Raw genomic sequence first — 15,931 nt, 5'->3', positions numbered from 1 at the left:
TATTTTTCATGCTATTACTTGCTGTTAAATGCATGTGAACTATGCAAGAAATGTTAATTAAAAAAAATTAAAATCTATAGGAGGAATTTATTTTTCAGAGCTCAATGGATTAACATTGTTCTTGCAGTGGAAGATTTAGATGAGGCAAGAGCGTGAGGTAGAAAACTGGAATTAATGAAATATGATGAAGAATCTTGATGAGCATGGTGATAGAGAATACAGAACATCAAAAATATATGTTGGGAGCAGCATCCACCCACTGAAATCAAGCTGTAATGAGAATTACCCTATAACCATGCATGTAAAAGACCATCATCCTGGCAATTGAAATATTTGGTCCAAGTCTTGGAAAACATAAAAAACACAGCATGAGCGGCAACAGGGAGTCTTTTCTGAGGCGGATAGAAGCAAACTGGATATGCAAACTTAGGGCAGTAGAAAAGGGTCTCAATGCAAATAGCAAATTACATCACTTTCTGTGACATTAACGTTTTCTATTTTGTGGTATGTCAGTGATTGATTCTTCTTCTCTAGTAATCTGTTGGGTTTGTTTTGGATTAGTCATGAATATGGCACATCCACCCTTTGTAGTATTCCTCTTTCAGTGCACTCTTTACACTCAGCGTGGCTTCTCAGCAAATTTATATACGCTATCAGGCTTTCGTCTAAGTGCTACTATCTGTGACAATGTTTATGCCATTGCTATGTTTTTACCAAGAACAGTTTACTCCTTTTTTTTGTAATTTTATTGCACAACCGGAGGCTCCTATTATACTTCTTTAATCTTGCTTCATTAGACAGCAGCAGTCAAGAGTTTAAAACGCTACAAATCCCATGAGGCTTAGAAACTCTAGCCATTGGGAGAATGAAACACAGAAGAATCATACCCAATAGGATGACCATATCATTTATAACCCTCTAACGTGACTGCGAACAACCCTCTTTTCTTGCTGCTTGTAGACAAGATAAGTACCTTTCAGTCATACATTACTTTTCATTATATGGCTTTATGCTACTTTAATACTGTTACCTTGATAACTTTACATTCTATTGTTATTATTGTGGGCGTTCTTTTGTTACTGTTGTTCTCTGCTCCCTTGCGGATGCATTTTCTCTCATGCGGGGCCCGTGTTCCCTTTTTCTGTGCACACCTCCTCGCCGTTCGGCGCTTCTTGCATCCCCTTCTTTCTACCGCTGATGCATTATTTGCCTGCTCTGTCGTACCAGTATTGTTGGAGCAGAAAGCGTTTCCTTTTCGACCCTGCTTTGGGTTTTCTTGCATTTCAGCCACTCCCAGGGGGCGCAGCCTTTGTTCCTGCTTCCTCAGCTTCACAGCAGCTCTCTCCTCAGCATGTTCACACTCTGCGGGAGGGATAGCTTTCATTTTTTCTGCCTTCCTTCGTATAACACTTCTTAGATCAGATATTGTTTGGTGCTTATTTTTATTATGAGATAGACAGCTCTCCTTTTTTTTCGCAGTTCAATAAAGACAATTGTGAAATTATTAAAAATGAACTGAATGGTTTTATTAATTCATCTGGGGAACAGGCTGTTGCAGCCTCGATGGATAAAATGTCTAAAAAGATTTGAAATTCAATGGTGAATATTATGTCGAAGACATTGTTGGCCCATTCTCCAGGGGAAAGCAGAAAACATAAAGCCTCCAGTTTACCTATGTTGTCTAAGAAGGTGCAATTAACTACCCCCATTTCTGAGACTGCACATTTGGTTAGTGAGGTTACCTTACACACAACTGAGGACCTAATTCCTCCCAGTCCTTCTAAAAAGGAGAACGCTAAGACACCTTCAAAGTGCAAACAGAATTACTCAGGAGAAGTCAATAAAAACTGTTTTTTCTCACATTTTTGACACTGATGACGTCATGGCAGATACCGATGCGGACAGTGTCAATGATAACTTTGGCACTCATGGTGCCTTTCCTTTCTTCCCCTCCTCCTGAAAGGTCCTAAACTATTTCTCTTATTCATGACATTTCTGTAACCAAAACTATTCTTGACGCAGATGGGATGCATCTTTTCGACCCCAGTCTCATTCTTCATCCCAATTCAACAGAATGCTTTGCCACTGAACACGTGGGTAATTTAATTTCTTCCAGGCTTTGCCTGCCATTGGAAAAACAAACTAGGGCAAAATTTAAATCTGAATGCTCTCAACCATCGTTAACCTCTAATATTACTTCCACCCCAACCACTGATCCTACTTTACTTACCTCCTTTTCTAAGTTTGGTAAGGATCCATGTAAGGTGTAGACAAAGTCTGTTCTACCTGGCAGGACAAGTTACTGGATATTATTGGTCCCATGGCCAGTATTTTCAATGTGTTTGAAGCTGCTAGACTGGATAACAATGCTGTTGATCCAGAAGATCTCTCTTTACAGGTCCATAGGGCCTTTTGCTTATTGGGAAATGCAAATTCTGCCATCACTTATTAGCGTCGGAAAGGCCTACTTTTGAAATTGGACCCTAAATTGTCAAATTCTCTTCCTTGGATCCTGGCATCAAGGAGGCAGAAGGCCTGTTATTTGAAGATTCTTTCATTAAAGAACTTAGTAAATATGTGACCACCTTTACTTCTCAAGACAAAGTCCAGCAATCACTTAAAAAAGTGTTCCAATAGCAGGTTTATGCAACGGCTGGTAGAAGCAGGACCTGCTTCACTGGACGTAACTATCGTAATCAGGGATCAAGAGGCTCCTTCCACTCAGGATTCTACTCTGGCTTTTAAGATTCAGGTCTCATTTCTACCCCAAGAGAGGTAGATGGTATCGTGGTCATGGACAAAAAGCTACAGAGCTAACACTGAGCCAAGTGAGCCCTTGTTCTGGCCAACCACCTGTTGCAGGCCGTTTACAATATTTTCTAGCACAATGGCAGTCAATAACGTCAGACCCTTGGGTTCTAAGTTCAATACAGAGTTATAATAAAGAGATTCACACAAAGCATTTCTAAACTGTGTTACCTCCTCCTCCAAAGTTTTCCTCCAAAATGTCCAACCTAATTTCACAATAAATACAATCTCTTTTACAAAAACCAGCAATCCAACTTTCTTACCCAGACCATTCAGGCTTCTTCAGCTCCATTTTCCTAGTCCAAAAGAAAATCAGAAAAATTAGACCAGTCATAAATCTTAAAATCTTCAACCACTTTGTTGTTTACCACCAATTCAAGATGGAAACAATGTTACGTCTCTGGGAATCTCTGCTTCAACACGATTGGATGGTCAGGTTAGATCTACAAGATGCTTATCTTGCAGTCGCCATTCTTTGTAGTCACAAGACATTTCCTCAGTTCCAATGGTAGGATGAAACATATCATTTTTCCTCTCTCCCATTCGTTTTAGCACCGTGGCACTTTATGAAACTAACGAAGCCAGTGCTTGCACATCTCAGATCTCGAGTTATCAGGCTTATCATTCATGCACACGACATTCCTATAATATGCCAAAACCTTCAAACACTAAAAAAATCATCTACAAATAATGTGTTCCCTTCTTTTAGAGTTGGGTTATCTGATCAACACAGAAAATGTGAGCTCATTCCCTCAACTCATATAGAGTTTCTAGGTTTTTCTGATATACTCTTCCAGTGCCACCCTACATCTTCCTTTGACAAAAGTCAAAGCGATCCAATCTGAAAATCTTCAAATGTTTGGCAGCTTCTTTCATTTCCCTCAGATCTGTAGCGAGAATTGTAGGTCTCCTATCTGCCTCTATATAGACCATCTTCCCGGGTCCGGTCCGTTATCGGGCTCCTCAAAGATTAAAAATCTGTCACTTCCACAGAGGTTTGGCCTACTCCGACTCTATCCACTTAGATCCAGAATCTCAGCTAAGGCTTCAATGGTAGATAGACCATTTAGGCACATGGAGCGACAGAACTATCTTTGTATCAGCCCCGATCTTGTGTTAGAATTCGATGCAAGCCTGATGGGTGGGGGCGCCCGATGTGGACCAATCTCGACTGGGGGTACATGGTCTCACGAGGAGCCCAGATTTCCTATAAACTGTTTAGAAAGGTTTGTAGAAAGAGGCTTTGTAGAAAGAGGCTGTATAGTGTTTCCATATATGTACTCAACACATCACATACAATCTCTTCACTTTGGCAAGAGTCTCTGTACAAGTTCTGATGGCCTCTTACATATCTTGAATGACATTGTATTACATCTCGTATTCAATAAGGTCTGTTCCTGGTTACATTTCAATATATGACATTATTGCTCATGAACATCCTGTAGAAAACAGACAACATATGTCATTTGTAATACAAAGAAAATCAAACAAATATGTCTTGACATGTTTCATCTAACTTACTATAACAAACTACCCCCTCCCTCCCTCTTCCCACATTACTTTGTGATGATCAACAGAGTTCTAGCCCAAGCCAGACCCCAACAGCCAACCTTAGTGCCAGTGGTTCCTTTATGGCAGTCCCAAGTACGGTACCCTCCTCTTCTAGAACTTGCCATCGACTACACAGTACTTCTTCCATCATTTCCCAACCTCCTCCTGGACCCATTGGGCCTCCCTCACAACATAGTGGTGAACAACTCCCTCAGCCTTTCTGCATGGAAAATAGCGGGATCTCCCAGCCATGCTCTTTCATTTTGCCAGAAGCTTCAGAGTGTATTAACAAATCCTGGGCACCAGGTACCGCTAAGGCTTAAAAATCAGCTTGGACAATATGGTGTTTGGAAAAATCTATCAATCCGTTTTCAACGTATGTAGTATACATTGTTAATTACCTTTTAGCTGAGGCTAGTGGGGGTAAGACTTATTGTACCATAAGTTCATACAGATCAGGTATTTCCATGAATCATCCGTACATCAACGGAAAACCGGTGGGAGAACATCCCCTTATCTGTTGACTGTTAAAGGGAGTAACATTTTGTAATCTACCTATACCAAAATACAGCTAAATGTGGGATGTGAATGCTGTTTTGAAACTGTTTATTTCATGGACTGATAACAGTGACCTATCATTGAAAATGTTATCTGCAAAACCTACCATGTTGTTGTGTCTTATCTCAATCAAATATCTGTCTGGTAGTAAAGCGCTGGATACTACCTCTTGTCAATATACACCCATATGTGTTCTTTTCTCAATTCACAGATGTATAAAGACTAATCTAACAACTGCGTTTAACCTTATTTTCCTGATCGACCGAAACATTGTATTGGACAATGCCTAAAGTGTACAAACACAAAACAGCTGATTTCAGAATGTCCTCGCATTCCCAAATTACTCATTTCCTGTAGAAATCCTGACAAACCTGTTTCCTCTCCTACTCTGGCTTGCTGGGTTTGGTGGGTGATGTCTTTAGCAGGCACTGATACTTCCATTTTTGGTGCACATTCCTCTAGAGGAGCCATGGCCTCCAAGGCTTCCTGGTCAGATTCCCGTCTCATTCTGAGATCAGCTTATTGGTCTAATGATAATGTCTTTCACACGTTTTACTGTAAACCTGTTCATACTGCATCTTCTATTGTAATTAACACATGCTTTAAACAAGAATAATAGAACCCTCCAGTCTTGCAATAAAATGTAGAATTCCCGAGTAATTTATGTAGGAAAGTCTTATTTTTATTAAAGTAGACAACAACAAAGGTTTGGCTTAAGCACAGTAAGGCTGCGCCAATTATGTAATCAACAAAACAAAATGCCAGTACTGCTCGGTAGATTAAGAACTAAATAGAACAATGAGCATCAAATCTCTCATTTCTATAGACCACTCTTTCAGTCCAGAATTGAATCTCAAAAAAAGTTTTTTATTTTGTTTCCACCGTTAGTTGGAATTCTTTTAATTTTTGTATATATGTAGCAAACAAGAGATATAGAATATTTTTTGTTATCCTTCAATTTGAAGTCTCTCTTATAAATACATAGGGGGGGAGACTCCTAACACTAAAATCTATATGTGGATATGTACAAGTGCATGGTGTAAGAAATGAAAGCAAAAATGGAGAAGAAGTAAACACGGTAGTCTACTCAAAGTCATACATCAACCTCATAGAGGGGTACATTCAAACATACATGAGTGAAAGGACTAAGAAAGAAAAGGAAAGGGGAAGAAATTGTGAATTGTGTGGAAAGGGGGCCCTGCACTGAACCTAGTTATATCTGGCAGGTGATAACCACAACAACAAAGTTCAAAAAGTATCTTTTAGAACAATCAACTTTTAAGCCATCAGAAATTTTTTAAATTTGCCCAACATTGCAAATGATTGGCTTAAGACAAAGAAAGGGGTCGACGCGTTTCGAATCCCAAAGAATGGTGGGATTCTCCTCAGGACCATGTAAGAATTCAATCTGGTCAGCTTCTGATGTCTTGTAGAGAAGGGAATAAGTTCGTAGAAATCAATAATTGATTAATCTTCACGAGGAATTTTATCTTAATTGTGCGATGCAGTTTCCTTAAGTTATTTAAGCCTCTCCTGTCGTCTCTTTAATTCAGGACGTGGAGTCTCCCTATGGCGTTGCCTTCGCTCCAAAAGACGCCGTGGAGTGAAAAGCCACGTCTTAACTTCCTTCCTGAACCGCATGTGGTTGGAGATTTGTCTTAGCTGTTGTGGTGGTGAATTCCAAAGCCTCGAGGCCAGGTGGGAGAAGCTTTTCCCTCCCCAACATTGTCTATTAAACTTGGAAACCATAGCCAGCCCATGAGAGGCAGACCTCAAAAGTCGGGTTGGCATGTACCTCGTAAATAGGAGTTGAAGATCGGAGTCCCCTGCTCCCGCCAGTGCTTAATGGACCAGACATAGCGCTTTAAAGTCAATCCGCCTCGGGACTGGAAGCCAGTGTAACTGCTTGATGGCCTGTGAGGTGGAATGGTATTTAGGCAAGCGGAGGAGCAATCGTGCAGCGGCATTCTGAATTGGTTGCAACTTGGCCAATTGGGCACACCCTGCTCCTAGGTAAAGGGAATTGCCATAGTCTATTCTAGACAGGATAGTGGCAATGATAACCGTTTTCCTGAGTTTGTAGGGAAAAAACGGCAAGATCTTTCTCAGCCCTTTGAGCACAAAGAAGCAGGCGGACACCACCTGGTTCACCTGTGGTAACCATGCCAGATCTTTATCAAAGATGAACCCTAGGTTTCTCGCTTTCGCCACTGGAACCGGACAAGCTCCTGCCGCTGTGGGCCACCAGTTGTGGTTCCAGATGGACACTTTCTGTCCAAACTCAAGGACTTCTGTCTTCCCTGTATTCAATTTCAATAAGTTCAGGTTCATCCACTTCATGACTTCTGACATACAGCCGGCGAACTCGGCAGCCTTGGAGTCTACAGAGTGTGACACAGAGACAATCAGCTGAGTGTTGTCAGCTTATGACACCAGCTTAAAGCCCAGATTCTTTATTATCTTGGCCAGAGGGGCACCGTAAATATTAAACAGGGTAGGCGATAGCGCCGAACTCTGGGGAACTCCTCCAGGAAGGGTAAAATTATCAGACTGATGGCCATTCCAATATATGACTTGCTCCCTGTCAGACAGGAGGAGAGGAGAGCTACCGCTAGGCCTTTGACCCCGATATCCTGCAACCGTTGGATAAGTATCTCATGATTTACGGTGTCAAAGGCCGCTGTGAGATCCAGCAGCACCAGGGTGACCCTGCCTCCCTCATCCATCCCCATCCGAATTTCCTCTGCTGCCATCAGCAAGGCAGTTTCCGTGGAGTGATTCACATGGAAGCCGTGCTGAGTGCTGTCGAGGAGATGCCATGTCTCAAGATAGTTGGATAGCTCCCCATTCATGGCTTTTTCCGCTAGCTTGGCTGGCAGCGGTAGGCAGGAGATGGGGTGGTAACTCTTCTCATCAGAGGGATCTAGCTTGGGTTTCTTTAACAGAGGCCGAATACAGGCCTTTTTCCAAGCGAGTGGAAAAACTCCCGAGCTCAGGACCTGGTTAAGAACCGGTAGTAGTAGGGCACTTATTTCTACAAGTGCCAAATGGAGCACAAAGTGTGGACAGGGGTCCATGGGAGAGCCTGACTTGGTGTTCAACAATAAGTCGGCTAGCGTGTTCTCATCCAGCAGGGAGAACGATGAAAGGTAACTTTGTACTTTATAAACACCGTCACACCGGCTTTGCTCCATCAGTATACTGTCTGCTACAGCAGACAGATCATTATACACAGATTGCACCTTGTTCTGAAAGTAGATAGCCATCTTGTCAGTGAATGTCTTATCAGGTTGAAAGCTGGCGCCCCGCGGGCAACTAAGTAGGGTGTTGACAGTGGAGAATAGTTCTCTGTTGGAGTGGGCGGCGTCTTGGATTTTCCTAGAATAGTAGGAGGATTTCGCCTGAATTATTAATTTCTTATAGTCCTCTAATGCAGCACAGTAGATGTTCTTGTGGGCTGGATCATAGCTTGTTCTCCAGGCCCGCTCTTTCTGTCTGCATTTAATTTTGGCGGTTTTTAGCACGGATGAATATCAAGGTGCAGACACCCATTTTTGCCGCTCTCTGAATACCTTCTCCGGTGCTACCTGATTGTCAGTATTAAGAAGGCTAACTTGCAGAGCCATAGCCGCCTGGTTGGCGTTGGAGCAGGCCGCTACTTTTTCCTCAAGGGCACCAAGTAAGTCCGACCAGGTAACTAACTTCCAGGCCCGATATTTCCTGGTGGGGGACCTAAGTCGCCTTCTATGGGAGGAGTTGATGAGCGGAATGGTGAAGAACACTGCATAATGATCAGACCATACCATAGGAGTTATTTTATTTTTAGCAGCATGGGGCATGTTGGTACAGATGCCGTCCAAAGTGTGGCCAGCCCTGTGCGTGGGTTCATTAACAATCTGTGACAAGAAAGTATATCCAGGAGATTGACCATCTCCAAGTTGCTTTTGTCCTCCAAATGAAAATTAAAATCTCCCAAAATAGTGTAATGGTCATGCTCGAGGGAATTTTCTAGATGAGTTTGGATTGCCACTAAGAACGGGGCTCTCGGGCCAGGAGGCCTGTAGATTAATAAGCCAGAGAAGGAGGAGGTGTTATCGGATTTCAAAGTGAAGCTCATTGCTTCTGCACCCTCAAGGCTCTCTGGCATGGCCTGCAGTTTGAGAAAGGATTTATGAATAATGGCTAAGCCACCCCCCCCCTTCCTACTGCTCGGTTAGTATTTGCGACTGCATAGCCAGAAGGCACAGCAATATTCCAATTGGATTCGCTGCTGTCATTGGCCCATGTCTCTGTAAGAAACAATACATCTGGATGTTCCATCGGTATTAGACACTCAAGTTGGTATTTGTGTCGGGCCAACGACCTGACATTAGGTAGCAGGCAGCTAATTACCCTGCTGTTTTCCTTCGCCACCCTGTGATTGGTCAGACAGGGAGGACCTGCGCATAGCCAAGGCGCGGTGTTCGGTCCCTGCAGGGGTTGCCCCTTCCGAACAGAGCCGCCGTCCGGCACTGTCGACCTATCACTAATTTGATGATGACACGTTCCTATACCAAGTTCTAAGAGACTTTCTTTAGAATAAGTTACTTTCAGGGGCGGACCAGGGGCTCTGGCACAAGGCGCAATCCTGGCGCTAACGGGCGCAGACGGGCTTGCCTTAGGCGCGCCTTTGGCGCGCCCGCTGCGCGGTCTGTGCATCATTGCTTATATGCAGGCTGGGAGAGGAGCTGGCAGTAGGACCCGGAGCTGGCAGTAGAACCTGGAACTGGAAGGCTAATCTTCAGGCGGGTCGGTGAAAGAAGCTGAGCCCCGCGTTAGCGATTCCAGTCCGGTTCAAGTCAGGGTGAGTAATTACCAACGAAGGTTTGTTTTAAAAAGTGCAACAATCTCAAAACATTTGGTGCAAAGAAACAGAATTTATTAAACAAAGCTTTTAAAATCGAGCAGGCAATACAACCAGCATCAGTCCCGTTACCTTACGGCAGCACTGATGCAAGCAATCTGCTTATATGCAGGCTGGGGGAGGAGCTGGCATTAGGACCCGGAGCTGGCAGTAGAACCCGGAACTGGAAGGCTAATCTTCAGGCGGGTCGGTGAAAGAAGCCGAGCCCCGCGTAGCGATTCCAGTCCGGTTCAAGTCAGGGTGAGTAATTACCAACGAAGGTTTGTTTTAAAAAGTGCAACAATCTCAAAACATTTGGCGCAAAGAAACCGAATTATTTAAACAAAGCTTTTAAAATCGAGGATATTTTGAGAACAAGGGTACCCCATAAAGCGAACCTGGGGTGAAAACGTATTTAAGGAACAGTGGTTCAGGGGTGGCCTAATAAGGTCCTTGAGAGAATATCTGCAGTGTATAATTAATTAACACTTAGGGAGCTTGAGGTGTAGGTAGACATAAACTCATTAGTTTATTCTCATTTTTTAGCATATAAAAAAATATATATCAAAGACGTTTCAGGTGCTCATATTGGTGACAAAGTGCAGAACGTGACATGAGTGAACATAGTGAAGACGAAAGAACACGTCACACAACAACAAGGTATAAACCACATAAATATATACAGTAGAGTGGGGGTATTTCCTTGGATAGGTCGACGGCGTTTCGATCTATAGTGATTTTAGATCATCCTCAGGACTGAGAAGCTTGGTGCTGCGCTTACTGTTAATCATAAGGGTAGGATGCATTCAAATTCACGCAATGGCAAAATTATTTGGTAAATAACTTACTCTCCAAATGAATTGGCACCAATTCATTTGGAGAGTAAGTTATTTACCAAATAATTTTGCCATTGCGTGAATTTGAATGCATCCTACCCTTATGATTAACAGTAAGCGCAGCACCAAGCTTCTGCATGCTAAGCGCCCCACAAAAAACCCCTGTTGTTTTATATAATGAAAGAGAAATGTGCATGAAATAGAAACATGCCATTAGGAGCACAAGAATCATAACACTATGAATTGGATTGTGTAGGTCCATTTATTAATTTCGCCTCCCTTTTCACAGTTTCAGGAAGCTCATCAGTCCTGAGGATGATCTAAATGTTTAAAATCGAGGAGGCAATACGACCAGCATCAGCCCCGTTACCTTACGGCCGCACTGATGCAAGCAATCTGCTTATATGCAGGCTGGGGCCGGAGCTGGCAGTAGAACCCGGAACTGGAAGGCTAATCTTTAGGCGGGTCGGTGAAAGAAGCCGAACCCCGCGTTAACGATTCCAGTCCGGTTCAAGTCAGGGTGAGTAATTACCAACGAAAGTTTGTTTTAAAAAGTGCAACAATCTCAAAACATTTGGCGCAAAGAAACAGAATTATTTAAACAAAGCTTTTAAAATCGAGGAGGCAATACGACCAGCATCAGCCCCGTTACCTTACGGCCGTACTGATGCAAGCAATCTGCTTATATGCAGGCTGGGGGAGGAGCTGGCAGTAGGACCCGGAGCTGGCAGTAGAACCCGGAACTGGAAGGCTAATCTTCAGGCGAGTCGGTGAAAGAAGCCGAGCCCCGCGTTAGTGATTCCAGTCCGGTTCGAGTAATTACCAACGAAAGTTTGTTTTAAAAAGTGCAGCGTTGGTTCCTTTCTGTTGCAGTAGAAGTGATGCGTCAGTTCCATACTGCCAGGGAAGGGAGGTGATGCATCTGTTCCTTACTGATGCAGAGGAGTTGATGCTGTGGTTGCTGGTGTGCTACCTCAGTTCCTTACTGTGGGGCTGCATCGGTGATGTGTTGAGAGTCAAGACATGAGGCTTCTGTTTTATGGCGTCGATGTTGGACCAGGCCACAGGCATCAGAGCGGTGCTCCAAGGACTTCAGTGGTGCGGTGCTCAAGATTTATATAGTGGCAGAGCTTCAGAGGCACTTCGGTGGCACTACAGCCTACGTGCAAGTCGCGGTCGGTGTGTTGAGCAAGACCATGGATCCATTGCAGGCAGCGGCATGGTGTCAGAGTTGCAGACAGACACCGGTTCCCAAATCGCTCGCCTTTGATCCATTGGTTCTTCTTAGTAGCACCACTAACTCACTTCAAGGGCCCAGGAACTGGAACTGGCACCACTTGGCAAGTAGGACTCCTCACCTGAGGGGTCTGGGGGTTGCAAATGAAGTCTTTGATGGCCCTGAGACTTATTAACAGGAGGTAAACTCAACTCAAGCCCTTGGAGAACCTTAGAAGTAGAATGTGGAAAGCAAATTCCAGTCCTTTCACGCCCAGGACAGAAGCAGCAAGCAGCAGGCCAACACAGCAAAGCAAACAGCAAAGTGGCAGTCCCTCCTGAAAGCTATCCAGCTCTTCTTCCTGGGAGAATATCCTCAACCCAGAGGTATACTGAGTATAAGGTGTCAGTGGCCCAGTACGTATACCAATTTCAGCCTTTTAAGTAGGCAAACTTCCAAGGAAAGTCTTTGTAATGCATGAGGCCCTGCCTTTCCCTGCCCTGGGTCCTGACACACTACAGGGGTTGGAGAATTCTTTGTGTGAGGACAGGCACAGCCCTATGCAGGTGTCAGTGTTAACTCGTCCCGCAACTCTAGCTTAGGAAGACCCATCAGGATATGCAGGGCACACCTCAGCTCCCTTTGTGTGACTGTCTAGAGTAGATGCACAAACAGCCTAACTGTCATCCTGACTCAGATGTGTATTCAGAGACAGACAGAGGCCCAGAATGGTTAATGTAAGAAAATTCCAACTTTCTAAAAGTGGCATTTTCAGAACTGCAATTTAAAAACCAACTTCACTAAAAGATGTTTTTTTAAAGTTGTGAGTCTAGAGACCCCAAATTCCAATTGTCTATAATCTCATTTGTAAGATGTTACAATGCAGCTCCTATTCTAACCTAAGGGAGAGATAGGCCTTGCTGTAGTGAAAAACAAAATTTGCAGTATTTCAACACCAGGACATGTAAAACACATCAGTACATGTCCTACCTTTTAAATACACTGCACCCTGACCATGGGGCTAACATGGGCTACCTTAGGGGTGCCTTGCATGTAGGGTAGGCTTCCACCCATTTTGAAAACAGGCTGACAATGACAAGGACATACTTCAGTCCTCAGCCTGGGGGTAATTGGATGAAATCAATCTGGAGCTGTATGAAGGGACCTTCAGCTTTTCCAATTTTTCCTGGCAATACTACAGTTCGTTTACCAGGCTTCATTATTTGGCATGTTATGCACCTCTAGCAAAGACTCTCAGCTACGTTCCTGAACCTCGCATTGAACCAACTCTGTCTGAACTGTCTGACCATCGCATCTCTACCTACATGTGAGCTTCCATGATACATCCTAGCCATAGGAGCAAGAATAAAATCTGGTAAAACCGGTCTCCCATCAAGGTAAACAATAACACCATCCTCGGCCCTTCTCTGACAACTTATTTTCTCCCACTCTTCCTTTTCCTTCATTTCTGCCTCATTTTGCAAATCTCTCACTTCTTCCCATGTTTTCACTCTTTCAAGCAACATAAGTTGGCAGCTGTTTCCTCGTATATCGATTTGCTTATTTATTGCCATCTTATGTTTGGCACAATGGTGGGCTAGTTGGTCAGCATATCGGTTACCTGCTGTCACTCTGTCATTTCCAGATTGGTGAGCAGCACACTTGACCACAGCCACTTCTTTTGGTAATTGAATTGATTCCAGTAAGTCTTTTACATAATGTTCATTTTTAATAGGAGTACCTGAAGAAGTCAGAAACTCCCTTTGCATCCAGAGTTGGCCAAAGTCATGCACAACCCCATAACCATACTGACTGTCAGTGTATATGATTACTTTCAAATTTTTCCCAAATTTGCAGGCTCTTGTCAATGCAACTAATTCGGCTACTTGTGCAGACTTGACTCTAGGTAAATAGGATGCTTCCACTGGACCCCACAAGGTACACATAGCATATGCAGCACTTAATCCTCCTTCCTCATGTCTCATACATGAGCCATCAACAAACAGTTCATATTCAAATGTCAACAATGGCTCTTCTCTTATGTCTGGTCGGGGCTTTGTACTAGACTCTGTGAGGTCAATGCAATCATGCTCGACTTTCCCTTTCACTTCTCCAAAGAGCGATTCAGGTAACAGTGTGGCTGGATTTAAAACAGTGCATCTGGCAATGGTCACATTCCCTGTACCTAAAAGAATTCGCTCATACTTAGTCAGCCGACTAGGAGTCAAATACTCAGTACGTGTTCTGGTTAACAGAATCACCACTGAATTTGGGACATACATGGTTGCAGGGTGTCCAAAAATGATAGATTCACTTTGCTCGAGACTCATGCAGGTTGCAGCTACTGCTTTCAGACATCCTGGCAATGCGGATGCCACTGGATCTAGTGCGGATGAGAAATATGCCACAGGACGTCTCATTAAATCATGAGTTTGGGTCAGAACAGACAATGCACAATTGTCGCGTGCATCACAGAATAATGCAAATTCTTTTGAATAATCAGGTATCCCTAAGGCTGGAGCTGAGCAAAGACAGTCTCGCAGTTTCAATCAATCAATCAATCAATCAATCAATCAATCAATCAGAGCCTTTGTATAGCGCACTACTCACCCGGAGGGTCTCAAGGCGCTGGGGGGGGGGGTCCGCTACTGCTCGAACAGCCAGGTCTTGAGCTGCTTCCTGAAGGCGAGGTGGTCCTGGGTCAGGCGGAGGTGGGTCGGAAGGGAGTTCCAAGTCTTGGCGGCCAGGTAGGAGAAGGACCTTCCTCCTGTGGTGGCTCTTCGGATGCGGGGGACGGCGGCGAGGGCGTGGCTGGTCGATCGAAGCTGGCGCGTGGGAGCGTAGAAGTTGAGGCGGCTGTTGAGGTATCCTGGTCCTTGGTTGTGTAGGGCTTTGTGTGCGTGGGTGAGGAGCCGGAAGGTGATTCTCTTGTTGACCGGGAGCCAGTGCAGGTCTCTCAGGTGTCCGGAGATGTGGCTGCGGCGGGGGATGTCCAGGATGAGTCGTGCTGAGGTGTTCTGGATCCGCTGGAGTCTCTTCTGGAGTTTGGCGGTGGTTCCGGCGTAGAGGGAGTTGCCGTAGTCCAGATGGCTGGTGACGAGGGCCTGGGTGACCGTCTTCCTGGTCTCGGTGGGGATCCATCGGAAGATTTTGCGTAGCATTCTCAGGATGTGGAAGCACGGCGAGGAGACGGCGTTGACTTGTCTGGTCATGGAGAGGGAGGAGTCCAGGATGAAGCCCAGGTTGCGTGCGTGGTCAGTTGGTTTGGGTGCGCTGCCCAGGGCGGGGGGCCACCAGGAGTCGTCCCAGGCAGAGGGTGAGGATCCCAGGATGAGGACTTCCGTCTTGCCTGAGTTCAGTTTCAGGCGGCTGTTCGACATCCATTTGGCTACTTCTGTCATCCCTTCGTGCAGGTTGGCTCTGGCGGTGGCGGGGTCGTTAGTGAGGGAGAGGATCAGCTGGGTGTCGTCGGCGTAGGAGATGATGTTCAGGTTGTGCTGGCGTGCGATGGCTGCGAGGGGGCTCATGTAGACATGCTTCATGCTGTAGACAAAGCAGTCATGCTTTTGTCGTCCCACTCTACTGGGTCTTTTGCTCTTTTCGTTGTCATCTGTATCAGAGGTTTAGCTAGGACTGCAAATCCTACAATCCACTGCCTGCAGTAACCTACAACTCCGAGAAACATTCTGATTTCTTTCTGTGTCTGAGGTAGATTCATGTTTCTGATTATTTTGATTCTTTCAGAGGTAACTCTCCTGACACCTCTTTCTACCTGGTGCCCCAGATACTTCATCGATGTGGTTCAGAATTGCAATTTCTCAGGTGACACTTTATGCCCTCCTTCTGCCAAATGATTCAGCAATTCAATGGTATCAACAACACAGTCATTTTGATTCTTAGACGCCACAAACAGGTCGTCTATGTATTTCACCAGGACAGACTGTCCGGGCAAGATCAGAGATTCAAGACATTTTTTCAATATATGATTGAAAATCGATGGGCTCTCTGTGTACCCCTGAGGGACACGGTTCCAAACGTAGACATGATCGTCAAATTTGAACGAGAAAAGATATTTGCTAT

This window comes from Lissotriton helveticus, chromosome 4_1 (genome assembly GCF_964261635.1).
Source record: "Lissotriton helveticus chromosome 4_1, aLisHel1.1, whole genome shotgun sequence".
NCBI classification, from domain to species: Eukaryota; Metazoa; Chordata; class Amphibia; order Caudata; family Salamandridae; genus Lissotriton; species Lissotriton helveticus.
This window is presented reverse-complemented; position numbering follows the sequence as displayed.